The sequence below is a fragment of the Lissotriton helveticus genome, chromosome 6, assembly GCF_964261635.1.
Source record: "Lissotriton helveticus chromosome 6, aLisHel1.1, whole genome shotgun sequence".
Taxonomy (NCBI): Eukaryota; Metazoa; Chordata; class Amphibia; order Caudata; family Salamandridae; genus Lissotriton; species Lissotriton helveticus.
In genome coordinates, this window is record NC_136067.1 from 961,329,479 (window position 1) to 961,344,655 (window position 15,177).

Genomic DNA, 15,177 nt, shown 5'->3' on the forward strand with positions numbered 1-15,177 from the left:
GGAAGTTAAAGAAGCAGAGCTGGTCTTAGCAAAAATTACTAATGCTTAATGTAGAAGATTTATGAGACTTGATTCTGTTTGAATCTAACTAAACGGTCATAAGATGCGGATAAAGATGCTGATAAAAAAAAAAGACAAATTGATATCGTCTTAGGGGGAGTTTAGTGCGACATACTTAATGAGAAAGGGGAGGGGTATACGGATAGCTGCACCCTGATGAGGCTGCCCAACCAACGGCAGCAGGTGCAAAAAGGGGGTATTTTCCCTATGGTACGGGGGAGGAAGACAGAGCAGAGGGAGGGAGTGGGAGGGGGATTGGGGGGTAAAAAAAAGAAAAAATGACATGACAAGTCTAATTAAAGACAATGTGGCAGAACTGCGATATATGATTAACGGGATGGATGAGAAAGGGACAGAGATTTATGATTTCAAGTATTTTCGTAATGGCGTACTGTAGCTGCTTAGCTTGGAATGTGTCAGGCCTGAACAATAAGATTAAAAGAAGCTTAATCTACGAAGAATTGAAAATGTATGATGCACAGGTGATTATGCTAAGAGAAACACATATTTGTTTTAAAGATAAAAAATTTTGGGCTCAGTTAGGGTACGAGGTGGTAGTCTGCACAACTTTAAATGCCCCAATAAGAGGAGTGGCAATATTAAAGAAGAGACAAATGCGGCAGAAGTAATTAAAACTGCTGCAGATAACGGGGGGCGATGGGCGATAATGCAAATGCGGATAGGAGATTGTATCTATGTTTTTTGTGCTATCTATGGGCCAAATAGAGATGAGCCACGAATCTTTGATTGGTTGAATGTAGAATTATTATTGTGGGAGGGCGAACTTATCTTGATGGGAGATTTTAATTGTGTATTAAACTATGAACAAGATGTTACGAAGAGAGGGATATTCCCACGCATGCGTAAAACAAGAGCCGCAATAATGGAGCTAGCAAAGATTCATAACGTGAAAGACATCTGGCGTAGCCTTTACCCAGATATACCAGGGTACACTTACTACTCATCCCCCCACAAACTGTTTTCTCGAATAGATTTGGCTTGGGCATCAGATGCTTTAATGGATATAGGACATATGGAGATTATGCCAAAAATCTCCTCTGACCATAATCCTATTATATTTACATTTGGCTTAGCCCAAAGGTCAAAAGAAATACGCCCCTTTACTTTTCCAAGATATTTACTTTCGGATGAGGTTTTTGTAACAACCCTGAAGGAACACATAAAGGAATTTATTACAAATAATATAGACACTGCCAATGTTCTATCAGTATGGGACGCCTGTAAGGCCTCTATTAGGGGGATCGCGCAACAGTATATTTTTAAACAAAATACAATAAGAAGGAATGAGACAAAGATAGCTACGGGCAATATCTCACAGATTGAGAAACAATTAGCCGACAATCTTAAAGCGGAAGTACTGAGCAGGTCAAACATTGTTCAACTGGAAAATAAACTTTTGACTTTGCGTTCAACCATCAAAAGTTCATTTAGGGAAAAAAATAGCTGCAAGTTACTTAAATATAAACTCTCTCAGTACGAATGTGGAGATAGAGTAGGGAAGCTTTTGGCTTACAAAGTGGCTGATGACCAAGCATCAACGCTGATTAAATGTATAAAAGGCTCTAATGATATTTTATATTCACAGCCCACACAAATTATGGAACAATTTGCTTCCTATTACGAAAAATTATATACCCCAGAGAGTAAAAGTGCAGAAGATCAGATTCAATCTTACATAAACAACAAACTCCCAGCAAAACAGTATGTAGAACAGGAAAATTTAGATAAGTTGGAAGAGAATTACACTCTAGAAGAAGTACGAGTAGCAGTGTTCTCTCTTCCATCTAACAATACAGCGGGAGAAGATACACTCCCAATTGAACTATATAAAATTTGCGCAAACGAAATCTTACCCCTCTTTTGTCTAGTAGCCAATTCTATTAATGTTACAGGCAAGGCTCCAGAATCGTGGAATACTGCTAAAATTATGTTTTTTCTAAAAAAAAAAAAAACACCTACAGATTGCGGGTCGTACAGGCCTATATCGTTATTTAATACGGATGCTAAGGCTTATGCAAAGTTGCTATCAATACGATTGGCACCTCTTATGCCATATTTAGTAAATGACCAACAACATGGTTTCGTAGTAGGGAGGGATACCACAACCCACGCTAATATGGCTATTACGGCATTTGATGTGGCATCAACTAATCGCACCCCACTCGGTATGATACTTCTAGACGCAGAAAAAGCGTTTGACCGAGTGGGGTGGGATTACTTGTGGAAAGTTCTGAAACAGCTCGGTATTAAAGAACGGTTTCTTAGAAGCATACAGGCATTATACAGAAACCCTAATGCTAAAATAAGTTATGCTGGGTTACTTTCACCAACATTCGCGATCTTAAGGGGGACTAGGCAGGGGTGCCCGCTTTCACCCCTGCTTTTTGCCCTCTCCATGGAGCCTTTCATTAATGCCCTGCAAACTCAAGATAAGATAATACCGATACAACATGAACACAAAACCCTTAAAATAACTGCGTATGCGGATGATTTAGCTATCTATACTACAGATGTGACAAATGCATTAATTGGAATTACAGAAGAAGCTAAAAACTTTGGAGCTATTTCTGGATATAATTTAAACCTCAATAAAACACAAATTATTATGAACTATCAAGTTAACCATGCAGTACCAGGACTTTGTAAATCGGCAGTGTATTTGGGGGTTAAAATCTCTTCTAAAACCAACGAAATAAACAGGTTGAACTATGACCCCTTACTAAAGGAAGTGACCATATTGCTTAAAAAATGGCATAAGATTCCACTTAATTTACTGGGTCGAATTAATCTGATTAAAATGAATATTTTGCCCAAATTTTTATACCTTTTTCGTTCTATACCACTACGAGTTAACAATTTATTTTTTAGGAAATTAGACGGAATTTGCAGCAGTTTCATCTGGAGTTATAAAAAGGCTAGAAAGTCTATGGCCATACTAAAATTATCACCTGAAAGAGGGGGTTTGGACTTTCCTGACTTCAAAGCTTACTTTTTTGCATCGTATTTAGGCCGAATTAGGAGTTTGTTAGATAAAAATCAACATTTTTTTTTCTATCAGTTTATGCTTGGCACCCATTCGAATCAATTCTTAGCTAGAGTGCAAGATCCTAATTATTTTAAGCGGGTAAAATTCAAGACCGCAAGAGATGCGGTTCGCATTTGGGATTTGATTTTGACTTATTGTGATACTTCTTTTTTTCATACTGAACTACCACTTTGGGATAATCCTGGGCTTCCTGAAATCTTTAGTGACAAGACTGGGAGGGCTGGACTAACTATGGTATTAAGACGCTAGGAGATCTGTATGGTTCAGAGGGTTTCTTACAGTTCTCAACTTTACAAATTTTGTATAACTTGCCCGAAGTTATGACATACAAATATATGCAAATCAAGGACTATTTGATACGCAAAATGAAAGTGAAAAAGATAAATAGCTCGGACATCTGGAACTGTTTATATAGCAAGAAAAAGAAGTCCTTAATTAGCTCTAGCTATAGATGTCTTAGCCAATACAAAGCGGATGACTGCCCAAGATTGTCACTAAAATGGACTGCTGATCTAGGAATTAATGTGACGCCACAGAACATTTCAAATGCTTTTGTTAATATTAATAATTTAGTCAATTCTTCTAGCTTGAAGCTGCAACTATATAGGACGGTTAGTCAAATATATCATACTCCATTAAAAATATCGAAATGGACACAAAATATTTTAAGTAGCGATCGCACAAAATGCCCCAAATGTGATCTGGTGGCAGCAGATCTCATACATATGATCTACTCATGTCCCATGCTTACTATTTTTTGGCAAGAAATCGAAAATGTATTACGTCTAAAACAACTGATTAATATTCCAATCACTGCATCTATGGTATTATTATCTTTACATCCAAAGGGCATGAACAATAGGAGTTGGCTAAACATAGCTTTGTCCTGTGCGAGATTAGTTGTAGCCAGAGCTTGGATTTCGCAGAATCCCCCTCACACGATCGAGTGGTGGAATTTGTTATATGAAATATATACTATGGAAAAGGCTCTTGCAAAGGTTAGAAGCTTAAAAGCGGTAGTCAAGTTTGAAAAGATCTGGGTTAATTTTGTTTAAACTTCAATGGAAATGAGTTGTACTTTTTGTCTTATACTGCATTTTAGCTTTACCTGGCTTTCTTGAAGATATTTTTGGATAACGACATGTATGTTAATTTAGACGCATACGTTGCAAAATGATCTGTCCCTGTAATGAACGGAAAAATAATTTCTTATGATTTTTTATTTGTATGTTTAAGAATACAGAGTGTATATTTGGACTTGTCTGTCAAATAAAAATTATAAAAAAAAGAAAATACACCTCTAAAAGAATGAGCCCTCTGTCTTTGCTCACGTTCCATCACCTTACAAACCAGTGATATTTGCACTTTTGTTACTCATTTCAAAGCCATTCCGAAAAACCCCTGGTGATTGCTAAAACTCAACTCACATTCAAAATGCCCATAGAGATCAATTATCTTCTCTTTATACGATACAGGGCACCTGTCTGAATCTTCCATCATAGTAGTTACTTTTCTATCATTCCTTCAGTGATCATAGGCTTGCTGGCCCTTGAACCACCCAGCAGGTTTTACAATCAACAATAATGTCAGTATAAGGGGCAACATATTGATCTGATTGTTCTTTGATAACCTACTCATTATTAGAATCACTTGTACCCTCATCATACTCTTCTCTGTCAGTTAAAATATCAGTTGTAATGTAAACCTTTGATATACCTTGGCAAAATGTTCCAATATACCACAATTCTGACATTTGCATGCTCCCCAGGACAAACAGGACTACTTGGAATACATGAAGGGAACTTGTATCTGAAACAAATGGGCTCACTGACAGAATATTGACCACAAGCATATAGATGTAAAAAACTATAATGGGAAAAATATAGAATACAAAAATACCAACTCCCTATACCTCAAAAGGTAAGTTCAAAATATCAGGAGCAAATATCGTTTAGAATAATAAGGTTGTATTAAATATTGATTCTAAAATATATATAATTTAAAATATTATAAACATAAAACTATCTTTAATTTATAAAGAAAAAAAAAACATATATTAAAAAGGGAATCAATTTAATTTAAAATAGAAATTAAACAACACACATATTTAAAGATGTAATTAAAAAATAAGTTAGACACATTTTGTTTTGCAAATTATAATATTACTCCAATAAATGCAGCAGTAGGAAAAGTGTTGGCTAGCGGAGGGGTAAAATGTACTATTCCCACTGCAGTCAGTTCAACATTAAAAACAAATAAAATATCTTCAATAAAATAAAAATATTTTAAAAATAAAGATAATTAAAATATATAAATATGTTGAAAAAATAGAAATATATTCAATATTTAAATGTTTTAAAATATAAACATATTATATTGTTAAATACATATCACAAATACCAGCAGGTTTTACAATCAACAATAATGTCAGTATAAGGGGCAACATATTGATCTGATTGTTCTTTGATAACCTACTCATTATTAGAATCACTTGTACCCTCATCATACTCTTCTCTGTCAGTTAAAGTATCAGTTGTAATGTAAACCTTTGATATACCTTGGCAAAATGTTCCAATATACCACAATTCTGACATTTGCATGCTCCCCAGGACAAACAGGACTACTTGGAATACATGAAGGGAACTTGTATCTGAAACAAATGGGCTCACTGACAGAATATTGACCACAAGCATATAGATGTAAAAAACTATAATGGGAAAAATATAGAATACAAAAATACCAACTCCCTATACCTCAAAAGGTAAGTTCAAAATATCAGGAGCAAATATCGTTTAGAATAATAAGGTTGTATTAAATATTGATTCTAAAATATATATAATTTAAAATATTATAAACATAAAACTATCTTTAATTTATAAAGAAAAAAAAAACATATATTAAAAAGGGAATCAATTTAATTTAAAATAGAAATTAAACAACACACATATTTAAAGATGTAATTAAAAAATAAGTTAGACACATTTTGTTTTGCAAATTATAATATTACTCCAATAAATGCAGCAGTAGGAAAAGTGTTGGCTAGCGGAGGGGTAAAATGTACTATTCCCACTGCAGTCAGTTCAACATTAAAACCAAAAAAAATATCTTCAATAAAATAAAAATATTTTAAAAATAAAGATAATTAAAATATATAAATATGTTGAAAAAATAGAAATAGAAATATATTCAATATTTAAATGTTTTAAAATATAAACATATTATATTGTTAAATACATATCACAAATACCAACACATCTTATTATAAATAAAATACAAAAATGATTTTCATACAAGATATTGTTTTTATTTATACATTATTTAACAAAAACATAAATTACTACATACATTTACTTTATTCACTTCCCACCCTATAACACCAAAAAACTCACAACCTGCACCTAAAAACTGTGTACAATATTAATACAAATAGTCCTCAATACATTTTTTTCGTCAATTAAATATTAATTAATAAGTCATTATGATTAATTCACTTCCCACAATACATGCCCAATAAACACAATTCATTATTAAATTAATAATTGATATTAATTTAAAGACAACATTAATTGATAACAATGTATTTACATCCCACCCCATACCCCAAACCCACAAACCACATCTCAAATGTAAAAAAAATGTATTTGCACAATTAACATAATTATTTATCAATTAAACAAATATTATTAATAAAAAATCAAATTCTAATTCATTCAAAGTAATTAACTTCACCTATAATCCCCACCAACTCGCACCTAAAGTGAACTTCAAAAACGTTATTCACGTAATAAAATTAAAATTTCAATTAAATAACTAATAGTATTTAACAACTAATTATGAATTAAATAAAATGATTTTACTCCCTGCCCTTCACCCCTAAAAACCAAAAACCCAGTCCCCAAAATGTTTTATTAAACAATTAACATAATTAAAATATCAATTACACAAATATTATTAGTTGAAAACCAAAATATAATTCATTAATATCAATTAACTTCCCCTATAATCTTCACAACCCGCACCTAAAATTGAACTTTAAAAACATTAATTGCACAAATAAAATTCATTTTCATTTAAATAACTGATAGTATTTAACAACTAATTATAAATAAGGCTCCCTGTTTTCCTATTTTTTAAAGATTTTTACCGATGAATACAGACAGAAAACATTCATTTTCTTGTCTCTATTTATTTTTAAATGTGGATAAAAACGGAAATTGGATTGCTTTTTGAGTAATTCTAAATACTGTCTGCCATGACTACCAGGCCAATAGAAGTGTTTGATTGATAGATAAGGGGTTTCAAAAAGAAAGGAATTTTAGTAAAGAGGCTTTAACAGCAGTAGATATGCACAATATTGATACTAACATTTGCATATTTTCACATAAGTGCACTGATTTATCTTCTGAAGGTGTTCACAGCACTGAAACCTGGCAGACATTCAAGTATGAATGCATATTTATTGGTTAAATAAATGTGGAAATATACTAGTTTGAGCTTAATTTTTCCACAAAACCCAAAATAAATATGGATAAATACAGATATATTTTGCAAAAAATAAATATGGATAAATACAGATGGAAATGGCAAAAAAGAAATAACATAAAACTGTGAGCCCTAATTATAAATTAAATTAAATTATCTTACTCCCCATCCTTCACCCCTATAAAACCAAAACCCACATCCCATTATTTTATCAAACAATTAACATAAGTAATCATCAATTAAATAATTAATATTGTTATTAATTAATTCAAAATACATTACTTCTCACCCTTTACTTCCATCAACCCCACAACCTGCACCTAAAAAATAAATTACACAATTACCATAATGAATTATCAATTAATTCATTAATAATATTTAACAAATAATAATTAATTCATTAAAAATCAATTACTTCCCACCCTTTTAATTAATTAATCAGTATTAATTAACAAATAATCAAGAATAACTAAAAATAAATTACTTCCCACCCTTTACCCCTCTCAGCCCCACAGTCCACCCCTAAAATGATTACACAATTATCATAATTATTATCAATTAATTCATTAATATGAATTAAAAACTAATAATTAAGAAAAACATAAACTACTTCCCACCCTTTACCCCTATAAACCCCACAACCTGCACCTAAAACAATTACACAATTACCATAATTAATCATCAATTAATTCATGAATATTAATTACAACTAATTATTCATTAATTAAAAATAAATTACTTCCCACCCTTCACCCTTATAAACCCCACAACCCACACATAAAATCTACCCAAAAAAATGAAAAGCACAACCAACACTATTAAATATCAATTAAATAAATATTAATAAATACAAAAATAATCATTAATTTATTATAATAAAATACCCTCCCACTTTTTTCGCCTATAAAACCACAACTTACTATAGAACTAGAAGACGCATAATTTAAATAAATTAAATGTAATTACTACTAAAATTTTGACACATATAATAAAAAACCTCAAAAAAGAAGCACACAAAAAAATGACATCACATACATTTAAAATATATACTAAAATACATAACGATAATTCAAAAAATCCATATTTTAAACAACTATAATTTTGCAAACTATATTCATGATTTCTATATTTTAAAGATCGATATTACCTACCTTAAAATCGACATTCTTGTCCATTATATTCTTGCTCACGATATTTCTGTATCACAATATTTACAATCAATAATTGTGTCAGTCGATATTACTGACTCTATATTTTGTCTGAACACCACTTTACCCATCGTCTGCCATGGCAAACCTTCTAGATAGCCAATTTGCCTACACTGACCTTCTTCACTAACTTTTTGGATGAAGTTTGAGCTTTTTTTAGAGATGGATTTTTCATTGTCAGTAATTCCTTCTGAACCTTTTGATTCCTCCATATGACCTCTATCTGATCTCTTATAAGTTGGGACGTAAAATGTTTACGCTGAAAATCTGCTGTGAATAAAGGTTGGATGGCCACATTTATATCTAGAGACTTATCCTGGTGCTGTGCCTACTTCCATTCCCTCTTTTCTTCATCAAGTTTCTTCTTTTTCTGCAGTCTCCGGATATCGTTTGAACGCGGATAAATGTGAGATTCTACCTTTGAATCCTCTTTGTCAGAAACATTTTTTCTCTTCTACAGGTTTCTCATGGCAACCTTCCAAAATTAAATACTTAGGGGTTTGGTTTGCTCCTTTGTTATCTGATACTCTCAAGTCAAACTTTGATTATGTGTATAAGAAAATGGACTCAGCTATCACTCGTTGGCATCCGCTCTTTTTGTCTTGGTGGGGCCGCCTCAATTCTATAAAAATGATGTTATCTCCTCTACTTCTTTACACCATTTCCATGCTTCCTTTACGCATTCCTCTCTCTTTCTTTAAGAAAATTGATTCTCTACTGCTAAAATTCCTTTGGAGCGGTAAACGATCCAGAATAGCCCTTACTTCCTTACGTAAAGACAAAGCTAACTCTGGAGTCCGTTTTCCTGATTTCAAACTATATCATCGCGCTTTTTCCCTGAAACAAACGATTCGCTGGTTATCATCTGATTTGCCACATCATCCTCCTATCTGGTTAAGCATGGAATCTTCTTTCATTTCCCCTTTCACCTTTCAAGAATTCTTGTCTTTTACATCCTCTTTAACTCGTCTCCGCTCGCCTATTCTTTCTCATTCTCGCACTCTTCTTTCCCCCTACGTCTCGTCTTCTTATGCATATCTTCTCTCCCTTCATGAACAATCGATTTGGAATAATGCTCTTCTTAAAATACGAAACCGTACCATATATTGAAAAACTTGGCATTCTCGTGGTCTTTCCTGGATATCTCAATTAGTATCTCAAGGTAAACCTCTTGCATTTCAACACCTTCAATCTCTTTTCTCTCTGCCCGTCTCTGCCCGAACTCAATACAACAACCTTTATCCAGTCTTACTTTCATACCTTCAAGCTCTTCCATCCTCTAACGAGATTCCGGCAGATTGCAGACCCACTTCCCTTTTATTAAATACGTCTCCCTCTGCTTCCGCCTTATATAATTCTTTTCGTCTTACCAATGATAGGTCAAAATCTCATACTGAACTTGCTTGTGAGCTGGACTTTTCTCTGACATGGCCGGTCCCTTTTTGGGACAAGATTTGGACTAAACTTCATAAGACTTCTAGGGCTGCTAAGACTACCCAGACTTTATTTTTTATTTACCATAGAATTTTATTTACCCCTCTTGCCCTATCCCGTTTCTCAACAGACACTCCCTCCTCCTGTTGGTCTTGTTCATTCCCCTCTGCTGACCTCAAACATATGTTGTTTGACTGCCCTCCTATTTCCCAGTTCTGGCAGTTGGTCTGGAAGCAAATTCAAAAGATTTTTCAATTCCAGGTCCCCTTTTCGCCTTTACTAGTTTTTCTTGGTTCCCTCTCATCAGAACTTCCCCGTCCCTCCAACCATTACCCTTTACTTGACCTCGTCCTTGCTATAGCTTTTCATGTCATTACCTCTAATTGGAAACAAGCTGCGAATGTTACCTATCAATCCTGGTGGAATGCAATTTGTTTTAATCATCGGTTAGACACTAATTATGTATTTCCCATCTCCTTAGCTAATAAACGTGACCTACTTTGGCTCCCTTTGGTAACATACCTCTCTCCTTCTACTTTGTTTCCTCCCTCTCCTGCTCCAGACACAGTTGAAGTCCGCAAACCCCCATGACTTACTCCGTAATTGTTTATTCCTACTTGTATTTGATTATTTTTACTATTGTATTCATATATATTGTATTTTTGCTTCATGTATTCCCACCTATATGATATGTTCACGCTTTTTCATGCTTGTAATGCCTATTTTTATGAAATTTTTACTTTAATGTTTATTTCTTCCACCTGCTTATTGTAATTCTTCTCTTTCCTTCCCTTTCCCTTCCTTTCCCCTTTTGTTCCTCAATAAATCAAACTTAAAAAAAAAAGAATGTTGACTTACTACCACTAAACTTGACTGTTCATCAGGTTGTCTTTCTGGTTTGCACAATTCCTTATACTCAACTAACTCATCTTCCTTGTCAATCAATTCATATGAAGGGACGTGCTCAAATATATCTTGTTCTTCAAAACTCCCATATTGTGTTTAAAGAAACATGCTTTGTATTCAGGCCGTTATCTGTTCCGTCCTATTGCGCCCAAAAATTAAGTAAATGATTAAAAAAAATCACTTAAAAGGTGGATCTCATGGAAATTGTAAAAAAAGGAGTGGTGAGTTTGCACTCTGATCTTTGTACATTTAGCTTTTGGATAAAGTTATAAATGAAGGAAATAAATATTATGTAGTGTCAAAAGAAGATTAGAATTTTTTTTTTAAACAAAACATAAAAAACATACATGGTCCAGTGCCTAATTCGGCACATTAATGGCAATTTAAAGTAATGTGGAAATATTACCCATTGCCAATATAAACATATATCTTTATATTTCATCAATCAGTAATTAATTAAATGAAGGTAAGAGTAAGTGTGTTGTAGATCTAAAAGAGAGGATATCCCTGACAGTGGGACATGCAATCTTTAATTAGTATGCACACCACTGGTGCAGCATGGTCTAAAGTTTTGAAAACTTTATTTTTTGATTTTGTTATACATCTGAACCATGCTTTACCATAAACATGTGGCAGGTCACATATTCCCAATACCCAATTTCTTCCGACATACTGACATTCAAAAGGCAATATGCAAGTTACATTCAGTGGGACACATACTAATAATAAGCCGCAGTTACAGAAATGACAGTTCCATACGAAGTATGAGCAGCAATGGCACATATCCGCCCTGAGCCCGACCAACCCTGTCAGAGGGGCCGAAGATCCCCCTTCTCTTACCTCCCAGCCCAAGTAGCTTCAACTACTTTGCACTTAAAAGTGAGACAAGCACCAAGGTACCACCCCGTTTCATCAAGCATTATCTACAGTAGTGGCATCCAACTCATCCGAGTCGCTCTGAAGTAAGTAGCTCTGAAGTGGCCCCCATATGTCCTTCGGTCTGGATGCCCTTAGAAGAAGTTCCACATATGTAGTTGTTTGGTCCTGGCAATACAACATGTCTGCTAACCACTCTTTGAACTTAGGAGCCCGTCCCTTACCCCTTCTACAAGCAACTTTGCGTTTGGCAAGTAGCTGCGATATAGCTATGAACTTTCGATAGGCTTTGGGAATCTGTGCTGTGTAACTAAGAAGGGCCATCATGGGATCCATCTCTAGTGTATAATTGATCATTTCCTCAAGCACTGTATAAACCTGGCTCGAGAACTCCTGCACCGCCAGGCACTCCCATGTAAGATGTATAAAACCTGCCCCCTTCCTAACACATCTATCACACCTGTCATGATCCTGGTGGTGAAAGCGGTATTTTTTAACAGGGGTGTAATACAATCGTTGCAGGAACATAAAGTGTATAACCCGCAATCTGCAACTGGCTGAGATTTGCGAGGTTTGTGTACAGCAATAGTCCCACTGCTCATCCGTTATATTGGACCCTAGCTCCTAGGCCCAATGTGTACGTGCAGGACTCGGGACATTTTCCAGTTGGGCGCCGATGCTTTTGTATAGATGGGACACTAAGGGGTCCATTAGGATGACGGGCGGACTTAGTCCGCCCGCCACCCCAACGGAGATCGGGACCGCCCGCCTAAAGGGCGGGGGGCCCGACATTGGCATTAGGATGCGCCCGCCACAGTGGCGGGCGCATTCCTCAAGTTTACATTGTGGCGGGCGGTGCTCACTGCACCGCCCGCCACAATGTGAAAAACAAAATGCACGCATTTGCATAATCGAAGCGGCAGGCACCGCGATTATGCAAATGCAGGGGGGTACCACAGGTACCCCCCCGTGTGCCACCCCCCTCTGGCCGTCACTCTGGGGGCCCACAGGGGGCCCCCGCAGCAACCACCACCTGCCTACGGAAAGGCCTGACAATATGCTCATGGTAATATGGCTGGCGGTGTCTAACAGACACCGCCACCATATGAAACACATTCCGCCCCGGCCGCAAGGTGACCGGGATGGAGAACAGGCGGGCGGTGCCTGCCGCTGCGATTATGCAAATGCAGGGGGGTACCACAGGTACCCCCCCGTGTGCCACCCCCCTCTGGCCGTCACTCTGGGGGCCCACAGGGGGCCCCCGCAGCAACCCCGCCACGGAAAGGCCTGACAATATGCTCATGGTAATATGGCTGGCGGTGTCTAACAGACACCGCCACCATATGAAACACATTGCGCCCCGGCCGCAAGGTGACCGGGACGGAGAACAGGCGGGCGGTGTTTTTCACCGCAACGGTCCCCCCCGCCATCCTAATGTGGCGGGGGGGAATTGGGCAATGGATGTCGGGCGGATTGCCTCCGCCAGCCTGGCGGTGGCTACCGCCAGCCTGGCGGAGGCAATCCGCCCGACATCATAATGGACCCCTAAATGCTTCCCATGCGTGCATCCCAGCATGTTGTGTAATGGGTCGAGATTTGCTGGCTCACTTGGGAAATCTGGGAGGATGGCCTTCATCCCTTGCCTTAATCGCACGTAAAGATATACATCCAGCGGGGTGGCCTGTATCCCCTGAAAGAGGTGCTCTGAGGACCGAAACTTGCACTCTTGGAATAGGTCTCCCCACACAGTGACATGAATACATGTGCATAAATTCTTAAACCCCTTTTCTTGTAGCAGGGATATGGCCGGGTGATATGTCAAGGGCAACCGGGAAGAGTAGAGAATAGGCTGAGAGAGGATGTCCGTTATACAATGCCAGGCATCTACCGTGCACGTGACCACAGTGGGAGGTGTCGTGCGCGCCCGTCTAGGTCCTTGTATAATGTCAGTTAGCGGCACAGGTTCCACAAGCCAGTCCTCCGTGGCTACCTGTGGCATATATCTAGGAGGGTGTATCCAGTAATAGGCATACTGGGTCTGGGCACTCAAGTAATAGATCTCAAAATCCGGTATGTTGAACCGACCTTGGTTATATGGCTTAGTCAAAGTCCTCCAGTTAAGCCGAGGCTATTCCCCCCCCCCCACACAGTAACCTAGTCAGCTCAGCCTCTAAAGTTTTTAAAAAGTAGGACCCGGAATGGTAGGGTATGTTTAAGAATGAATATAAAAACTGTGGGAGCACGGCCATTTTGATTAGTGAGGCACGACCCGCTAGGGACAGAGGGAGCGATATCCAGCATGTGACATTACCATTTCATTTTGTGATAGCTGTCCCATACTTGAGTCGGATCGTCTCCTCCCTATTCCTAGTCACTTGTATGCCTAGATAGCAATGGTCCATAATGCACCATTCTAAAGGGAAATCGAGCTGGAATTTAGGAGCCGCTGGCGTGAGCGGGAACACCTGTGACTTCCTCAATTAATGCAAAAACCAGATAATCTGCCGATAAATTCCTGCAGGAGGGGATTAATATTCTGCTGTGGATCCCTAACATATCATGTTATGTCATCCGCGTATAGCAAAACTAATATTTGGCGAAGAAAACATCGAACTGCTTTGTCCTGATGACACTGGCGAAGCCTACAGGCCAGCGGCTCAACAGCTATAGCTAACAACAATGGGGATAAAGGGCACCCCTGCCGGGTGCCTCTCGAGATCGATAGCGCAGATGACATATGGCCATTAATCAACACTTTAGCCGTTGGTTGGCTGTACAGTAACTTTATCCAAGAAACATATATCTGTGGGAATACAACACATAATTAATTCCATTCTACAGAGTCGAATGCCTTGGTGGCGTCTAAAAAACAACGCTGCAAGAGGAAGTTCCGGCGCTACAGTTTGGACTAGAGAAAACAAGGTACGGAGGTTATGGGAAGTGGCCATGCCAGGAATAAAGCCCAATTGGTTGGGTGGTACGAGCTTATCTAATAGCAAAGTCAGGCGATTAGCAAATACCTTAGCCAATATTTTTGTATCACAGTTGATCAGAGTCAGTGGTCTGTAAGCATCAGTAGAACTAGGGGCTTTTCCAGGTTTCAACAATGAAGTAACCAATGCTTCCCTCATGGAGGGGGGAGTA